This window comes from Chelonoidis abingdonii, chromosome 4, assembly GCF_003597395.2.
Source record: "Chelonoidis abingdonii isolate Lonesome George chromosome 4, CheloAbing_2.0, whole genome shotgun sequence".
NCBI classification, from domain to species: Eukaryota; Metazoa; Chordata; order Testudines; family Testudinidae; genus Chelonoidis; species Chelonoidis abingdonii.
This window is the reverse complement of record NC_133772.1, coordinates 30360221-30369710: the sequence shown is the minus strand read 5'-3', so window position 1 is coordinate 30369710 and position 9490 is coordinate 30360221. Positions and strand designations below refer to the sequence as shown.

At 43.7% G+C, this 9490-nt stretch overlaps 1 pseudogene; it reads left to right on the top strand.

Annotated features, from left to right (window-relative positions):
* The first annotated feature begins 4325 nt into the window (after positions 1–4325).
* Positions 4326–5378, top strand: LOC116826826 (olfactory receptor 5J3-like; annotated as a pseudogene).
* The last annotated feature ends 4112 nt before the right edge of the window (positions 5379–9490 follow it).

The window sequence follows — 9490 nt, the reverse complement described above, 5'->3', positions numbered from 1 at the left end:
ATGGGTCCATAGGTGCTGGACCCAGTAGTGCTGCTGCTGCACCCCCTGGCTTGAAGTGGTTTCCATCATGTACAGGGTTTACAGTTTGGTTCAATGGCTTCCAGCAGCCCCACTATAAAAATTGTTTCAGCGCCCCTGAATTGGCCATCAGTAGATTATGTTGAAGCAGGCTGCAGACCTTACAAAATGCTCTGGCGGCCCATATATGGACTGCAGGCCATAGGCTGGGCCCCTCGGTATCAGAACAATGGGAGATACAATCCTGCCAGACATCCCCCAGCTCTTTGAGCAGAATTGCAACACAAGACACCCACACAATCACTCCCCTAAGGCTGCAGGACAAATAGACATTTTTGGTGTTCAGCCAAAAGTTTTAGGCTGAACATTTCTGGGGTTTAATATTTTCATTAAAAAAAACAACCAAAACAAATAATTTACTGTGTAAAAACTCCCCTGTTTTGTGACAAGCACCAGTATTTCCATGGTTCAGGTCTGAATTTGCCAACTTTCCATTTCACTGGGGAGAAGTTGTCATTCAGCTCTTTCTGGTAACACCAGAGAATGTTTCACTGGCAGTTACTGATCTTAGAACACAGAATTATGCGTGAGCTGTTCAAATCCTTTGTCAACAGTTAATTTCACCTGTCACTGAGCTGCTCATTCCCCCAACTTTCAGCTAGGTCCCTCTGAAGTTTTCACTCTCATTCCCCAGCCTGAACTCACCAAAGCAATTCCATGTCATCTCCAGATTTTGCCACCACACTGCTCGCCCCCTGTACCAGATCATTAATAAATATTTGAAACACCACCAGTCCTGATGCTGAATATTGTGTCAACCCATATTTTACCTGTTGCTGTGTTGAAATTGATGGTTTATTCTACTTTTTGGCCCAGATGCTCAAAGGTATGTAGGCTCCTAACTTCCACTGAAATCAACGGACGTTAGGAGTCTAGATATCTCTGAGGATCTGGGCACTTGTTTTCTGTTGTGTAACCATTTTCTCATTTGTGACAGCATTTTGCCTCATATTCCACGACTACCTAACTTCCTTAATAGCCTCATGTGAGGGACTTTGTCAAAGAAAGTCCAAGTATATTATGTCAGATGGTTCCTCCCATAGTCACTCTTTTGTCAGCAAAATGAAAGAATTATAGTAGATAAATGAGGAATGATTTTCTGTAGTAGAATCACAAGTTGCTAGTCTCTATCTTGACATGCTCATCCTGGTATTTTTTAAATTCCATTTTTCATCATCACTGCTAGAGAGATGCACACTTTATTGCTTATATAGGGTGAGATATGCCCAGCCATTGCCCTCATCTCATACTTGTGCATCACTCTATGCTTATGCAGCCCTTTCTGAACCACTGAGTCTGCCAGTGCCCCTCAGTCCTGATCTTCAGTCATTTTGCCACTCCACTTCAAGGCTTTTAGACATCTCTGGAAAAAAAAATCATCTTAATCCTGATCCATTGCATTCTACCTGGTAACTGCTTATAAAGTTTTCTATTTTGGGGCTCTCAAAATCCAGTGTCATGAATGTACTCAATTCTTATTTCTCTCAGAATTACAAAATATTTCAGTAAATGTAACAGAAAATGCATTTTCAGTAAACATTTACTCCTGGCTGGAAGCAATTCTTCCTGGGGGAAGGTTCAGATTTATAGAATGCATAAAACAGACGAAAGGGATGGAGAGCACCATCAGTGCTTCAAAGAACTTGAACAAAGTTAGAAGCCAACAGACTGGCATCCCACTATCTACTGCTCCCATGTGACCTAAAGGGCATTTTAATGATGCCCTTTGTGCCAGGAGTGAGATTGACAGCTCTAAGGGCTTCTGTCTCCAAATGCAAGCAGACCAAATAAATACGCCCTGCCTCTATTTACTCCTTTTGAATCCAAGAAAGAGAGATGTCTCTCTTGCAACAGGCAGCTTTAATATTACAGGATGGAGACTAACGTGAGTAAAATAAATGTTTGCTTTTCTTCAGCTACTTGGTAAATACACCCAGATCCTTTCTTTTCAATGAGAAACAGTTCCCCCCCACCTTATTCTCAAAATGGTGAATCTTTTACCACCAAAATGTTGTCTTGATTATCCCTCGTATAATTTTCAGTAAAATGGGACAAAAAGCCTAAAATACCCTGAATGAGGAATGTGATTTTTTTGACAGGGTCATATATGGGACTAGAGACCCTCAGCTGTTGTTGATTGTCATAGCAGCATGGACCACAATAGAGCTGTGATGATTTACACCAACTAAGGATCTGGCCCAATGTGCTTTAATGAGCTAAGTTATTGTATACGCTCCTCAAATGAAAAAAAAGGAAAAAGAAAGATAAAAATACCCCTTGTTTGCCAGGAATCAAGTTGCAAGAGATTTTTATTTTTTTTTTAAATAAGGTTCATGCTTTTGAACAACAAATGTTTTCATTTTAAACTTCTCTGAGCAGATTTTCTGCTGGTGAAATATTCTAGACTGGCAGCCCTAGAGACAGATGGTCTCCCTCTGTTGAAAGAAGTTTCTGTACAGAACGGGCAGCACTGGCTTCCCCCAACACAACAGTCTCTGCTCCGCTGGAAGGTCTTGTGGGTTCAGGGTGGATACACAGGGATAATGGAATGAAAATAAAAAGCTCATGTATATTTCAAATTTTTCTCATTAGCTTGAAGTGGAAGAACAAGCACATTTGGACCCACTTGGATTCCAAGGAAACATCTCCCTGGACGCTGTCTGACCGACACTTCCTGCTACGGAGGCATCTCATTGTGGAGTTCTAGGTGGCTATCGGGTGTGTATTCACTAAGAAACTTCTTAATGTCTCTGCTTTCAAAATAATTTCGGAGAAAGAAAGGCCGGGCCTCATAGACTTAAAGGTCAGAAGGGATCATTATGATCATCTAGTCTGACTCCCACTGTCTCCACACACTCTGGGTACATGAGAGAGATTAAGAGAGCTTCAAAGTATGTCTACATTGCAGAAAGGAAAAATAACCCATTGCAGAGAGTCTTAGAGGCCAGGTCAATTGATTCTGCCTTGTGTGGCTTGCGCTACAGTGCAAAAAAATAGCTGTGTAGACATTCAGGCTCAGGTTGGAGTCTGAGCTTTGACACCAGACGAGGTGGGAGAGTGATCAGATATTGCCATAGTGAACATGAGAGAGAGAGAGAGAGAAAGAAGGGTTTTCTTTGTATCACTGTTCAGTAGACTGTTTCTCTTCTGAATGGTGATCTTTTCCAAACCCACTTGTGTTCCTTCTGATTCCCTGCTGAGTTATGCCAGTTCCATGCTAGTACCAGGGGCCAGAACAAGTCTGAGAGCTTCTTTTAACCATGATTTAACTACAGCCTCCCTTTGTTGACCTCTGCTGTTCATTCATACCTCCTTTCGTTATGTAAACACCCCCTCTGTGAATATTAACTTGGTTATCTCCAAAAGAATTGCTTTTGTGGAATTTACCCTGGGACTTTATTCCAAATGTGAGATTTTGGTTAACTTCTCATAAATATATACTGGTTCTTAACTGACAATTTAATTAGGGACGGGTGCTAGGGCTGCAATATAAGGCTGGTTTTCTAACACTTCATCCACTTTTCTGCTCTATATCAGATTGTTGCAGAGTTCAGAGAATTATAGAACCATAGAATTGGAAGGGACCACATGGGTCGTGTTCTAGTCTAACCCCCAGCCAAGATGCAGTGTTTGTTGTGTCTGACTAACCCAAGACAGATGGTGATCCAGCCTCCTTTTTAAAACCTCCAGTGAAGGAGCTTCCACATCCTCCCTTGGCAGGTTTGTTCCATTGTCCGACTGCTCTCACAGTTAGGAAGCTTTTCCTGAGCTTTAATCTAAATCGGCTGTGCTGTACTTTGAACCATCTGCCTCTTGTCTTGCCCTCTGTGGCAAGAGAGAAAAAACTTTTCTCCAACTTTTTTATAGCAATGTTTCAGGTATTTCAAGATTGCTATCATGTCCGTCCTTAATCTCCTCTTTTCCAAACTAAACATACCAAGTTCTTTCAGCCTTTGCTCTCATGACTTGCATTCCATCCCTTTGTCACTCCTCTCTGGGTCCTTTCTAGTTTCTCTACATCCTTTCAAATGATGCTGAGCCGTAGAATGCCATGAAGAGATATTAGTAAATGCTATTGCTTGCTAAGGATGCAGACTGAAAATTTTGAAGTGATCTTTCTATTTTATTTTATTTTTCTTTAAAAGGAGTAAAATCTTGGCAATTATACAGACTCACATGAAATTAGTTTAAGTTTGCAAATGTCACACAACCAGAACAGCATAACTTGGCTTTTGTATCTTGGCTTTCCACTGTATTTCACAATGGTGGTATCCACCTCCCAGTCCCATACGGTTAATCTTGAATCATAAGCTTTACCTTGGCTGTGTTTTTTTCTTTTACCCCAACAGCATCTGGAATATATGGCACATGGTAATCACACTGGAGTGTCGGTGTTCATCCTTCTAGGATTCAAAGGCAGTCGATCGCTGCAAGCTATCCTCTTTGGGATGTTTTTGTTTATCTACACCATGAGCCTAGCGGGGAACCTCAGCATGATCTCTTTAATCAGGATCGAGACGCGGCTACACACCCCCATGTATTTTTTCCTCAGCAACTTGTCCCTTGTAGACATCACTTTCTCTTCCATTATTGTCCCTAAGGCACTGGTGAATTTTTTAGCAGAGAGGAAAGTCATTTCCTTTGCTGGGTGCGTCACGCAATTTTTCTTTCATGCCTTCTGCGTGAACTCTGAGGCTTTGCTTCTGGCTGTGATGGCGTATGATCGCTTCATAGCTATATGCAAACCGCTGATGTACACGCTCATTATGTCCAGGAAAGTTTGTGTTCAGCTGGTAGCAGCATCATACATTTATGCCTCCATTAATGCCATTGTGCACACAGGCTCTTTGTTCAGCCTGTCCTTTTGTGGTCCCAATATCATTGATCACTTTTTCTGTGACCTCCCCCCACTCCAGAAACTCTCCTGCTCTGATACTCACATGGGTGACACTGTGCATTTCCTCCTTGCGGTCATAGTTGCATTAAGTACTATTCTGGCCATCCTTGTTTCTTATGTTTCTATCATGGTCACCATCTTGCGGATTCGCTCCAACCAGGGCAGACGGAAAGCTTTCTCCACTTGTGCCTCCCACCTGACGGCTGTGTCCATACTCTATGGGGCTCTGTGCTTTATGTACTTACGACCCACATCCAGCAACTCAGCGGAGTACGACAAAGTGGTGTCCGTGTTCTATACCCTTGTGATCCCCATGTTGAACCCCCTGATCTACAGCCTGAGGAACAAGGAGGTGAAGGACTCATTGAGGAAGACAATATACAAGAAAATGATTCCTGACTGAATCTAACTGAGAGGCTCAGTTTCATGTTTTAATAATAAATAGAAGTGAGAGGAGCTGGTCTGAAAATGGAATTTCTCTGCTATGGAAAATGTTGAGATTTAAAAAAAAAAAAGAATCATCCTAACTCAGGACAATATGGGATGATATGGAGTACTTCCTAAAAGTCAGGGAGATCCCAGATCCTGGATATTCAGGCAGTCACCCCCCGCAACCCACCCCCAGCGGCACACCAGGCAGGCAGCCTGAAGAACTGGCCCCCAGGGCGGTAGCTAAACTAATGTTAGTTTTCAGTGCAGATCAGCCCCTGTACAGATGAGAATAGAGTGAAAGGATATGAAATAGTTAAAAAGCAAATCTCTAGAGAGGGCGGGGCAGTTATCAGATGCTGTTTGTGAGACTCTAGGCTGACATAGCCACGGGCCCGGTAGAAGGGTCTTGCTAATCTTCCCGGGGGTTCTTAAGCCTTAGGTGAGACTCTCATGCACATGGAATGATTTACTGTCTGAAAATCCTTTTGCTCCCATGCTGTGCTGTGTTTTTGCTGTTAAGATGAAACACAGGTGTGTGGTGGTGTTTTTTTAAGAAAGCTGGTCACTGTGTTAATTACTCATCACAGCTCCTGAAGGGAAGACTGGCAGGCCCCACACCAAGTTGGACCAGATGAGAATCCCCTATAGATACACAGAAGGCGATAACCTAAGAGTGGGAGAGTCTGGGGATTCCATCCCAGGACAGGTGAAGGCAAGAGTCCAAACATGTGAGGGAGTGCTCAAAATATTGTGAATACACAGATGAGACAGTTCCAAAGAACACTGTGATGGTCACCAGGTGGAAGATGCACATGGAGGAGGCTTTGCACCAGTCCTTCATGGATTTGGCCAAAGAGGGTTCAAAGAGGCTGATAGACTGTTAACTCTTGACGTGTCTCATGTTGGCTACATTGCATTAGCCCAGATCGTCCTCACCACAGCGGCAACTGCGATAAAGCAGTGGGGGAAATAATACGCATATGACTCCCGTGGCATCTTTGGAGATCCTTCAGTGGATGAAATCTGCCAGACAAATACATGGAAACCATAGCTATCACTGTCAAATGGATCTTACCTAAGGAACAGATCAGCATTTTAGTTTATCCATCTTCCCATCACACGACATTTTAAAGCATCACTTTGAATAGTTTCCAAGGTATAAATAGTGAAACTATTAATGGCACAGATACCATCCAAGAATGGGACATATCATGTCATGTTACCGAGACAGGACATTTCATTCTGCTGCATTTACTGGCCCAAGATGAATTTAGCTCTTCAGATATTTGTACAAGATGGGTAAATAAAAATCATTTGGAAAATGGACAAGCTCAGAGAATTCTCTCTGCCCACCCCCTTTAAGGGCTTGATTTGCATCACTGAAATCAGTGGGAGTTGTGCACTTGATTTTTAAGGCACACTGAGTCCAGCCCTCAATCATTACCATGTGTTACAGGTTTGACTGAATTCAATAATGCCAAATGTCTAGGTTGAGATCCCAATGCATGATGGTGCAAAAACAGTGTTGCGGGTGATTCTGGGTAAATGTTGTCACTCATTCCTTCCTCCATCAAAGCAACGGCAGACAATCATTTTGTGCTCTTTTTCCCTGGATTGCCCTGGCAGACGCCATAGTATGGCAACCATGGAGCCCATTTTGCCTTTTGTCACTGTCACCGTATATGTACTGGATGTCGCTGACAGAGGCAGTACTGCAGCGCTACACAGCAGCATTCATTTGCCTTTGCAAGACAGCAGAGATGGTAATCAGTCGTTCTGTACCATCTGCCATGCCACTGTAAATTGGAGATGAGATGTTTTCTTTTACGCCCACAGCACTCGTGGATATATATCCGGCACATGGTCATCACACTGGAGTGTTCGGCGTTCATCCTTATCTAGGATTCAAAGGCAGTCGATCGCTGCAAGCTATCCTCTTGGGATGTTTTTGTTATCTACACCATGAGCCTAGCGGGGAACCTCAGCATGATCTCTTTAATCAGGATCGAGATGCGATACATACCCCATGTATTTTTCCTCAGCAACTTGTCCCTTGTAGACATCACTTTCTTTCCATTATTGTCCCTAAGGCACTGGTGAATTTTAGCAGAGAGGAAAGTCATTTCCTTTGCTGGGTGCGTCAGCCAATTTTTCTTTCATGCTCGCCCGCGAACTGTCGAGGCTTTGCTCTGGCTGTGATGGGTCCGATGATCGCTTCATAGCTATATGCAAACGCTGATGTACACGCTCATTGTCCAGGAAAGTTGTGTTCAGCTGGTAGCAGCATCATATTTATGCCTTCCATTAATGCCATTGTGCACACAGGCTCTATTGTTCAGCCTGTCCTTTGTGGGTCCAATATCTGATCACTTTTCTGTGACCTCCCCCACTCCAGAACTCTCCTTCTCTGATATCACATGGGTGACACTGTGCATTTCCTCCTGCGGTCATAGTTGCATTAAGTACTATTCTGCGCATCCTTGTTTCTTATGTTTCTATCATGGTCACCATCTTGCGGTATCGCTCCAACAGGGCAGCGCGAAAGCTTTCTCCACTTGTGCCTCCACCTGACGGTGTGTCCATACTCTGATGGGGCTCTGTGCTTTAATGTACTTACGACCACAATCCCAGCAACTCAGCGGAGTACGAAAGTGGTGTCCGTGTTCTCTATACCCTTGTGGATCCCACATGTTGCAACCCCCTGATCTACAGCCTGAGGACAAAGGAGTGAAGGACACATTGAGGAAGACAATTAGACAAGAAAATGATTCCTGATGAATCTAACTGGAGAGCTCAGTTTTCATGTTTAATAATATAATAGAAGTGAGAGGAGTGCGGTCTGAAAATGGAATTTCTTGCTATGGAAAATGTTGAATTTAAAAAAAAAAAGATCATCCTAACTCAGGACATATGGATGATATGGAGTAGTACTTCCTAAAAGTCAGGGAGATCCCAGATCCTGGATAATTCAGGCAGTGTCCCGCCGCAACCCACCAGCGATGACAGCATTGGCAGCCGTGCTAGAACGTTGCGCCCCGGGCGTTGCTGTGTGGTCCAGTGGTGTACTGTACTAATGCTAGTGTTGTTTGTGCGTAGCGTGTACAGATGAGGTGTAAGAGTGTAAAGCGATAATGCACAAGTGTAAAAAGCAATCTGGTGTGTGGCGGGGATTATCGATGCTGTTTTGTGTGGGAGGAGTCTTAGTGCTCGGACATAGCGACGGCGCGGGGTAGGAAGGTGTCTGCTGATCTCTACCCGGTTGGCGTTCTAGCCCTTAGGTGAGACTCTCATGCACTGGAATGAATTTTACTGTCTGAAAATCCTTTTGCTCCCATGCTGGCTTGTGTTTTTGCTGTTAGATGAACACAGGTGTGTGGTGGTTGTTTTTTTTTTAAGAAAGCTGGTCACTGTGTATTATCATCACAGCTCCCTCCCGAAGGGAGAAGCTGGCAGGCCCCACACCAAGTTGGACCGAATGAGAATCCCCTAGTAGATACACAGAAGGCGCGTAACCTAAGAGTGGGAGAGTCTGGGATTCTCATCCCAGACAGCAGTGAAGGCAGAAGTCCCAAACATGTGAGGATGTGCTCAAAATAATTGTGAATACACATGAGACAGTTCCAAAGAACACTGTGATGGCGCACCAGGTGGAAAGATGCACATGGAGCGGGCTTGCCCATCAGTCCTTCATGGATTTGGCCAAAGAGGTTCAAAGAGGCTGCTAGACTGTTAGCTCTTGACGTGTCTCATGTGTGGCTACATTGCATTAGCCCAGATCGTCCTCACCACAGCGGCAACTGGATAAAGCAGTGGGGGAAATAATACCACATGGACTCCCGTGACGTCTTTGGAGATCCTTCAGTGGATGAAATTGCCAGACAATATCATGGAACCTAGCCTATCACTGATCAAATGGATCTCCTAAGGAACAGATCAGCATTTTAGTATTTATCCATCCCTTCATCACAGAGATTTTAAAGCATACTTAGATATATTCCAAGGTATAAATAGTGAACATATTAATGGCACAGTCACTCCAAGAATGGGCATATTCATGTCATGTTCCGAGAAGGAATTTCATTT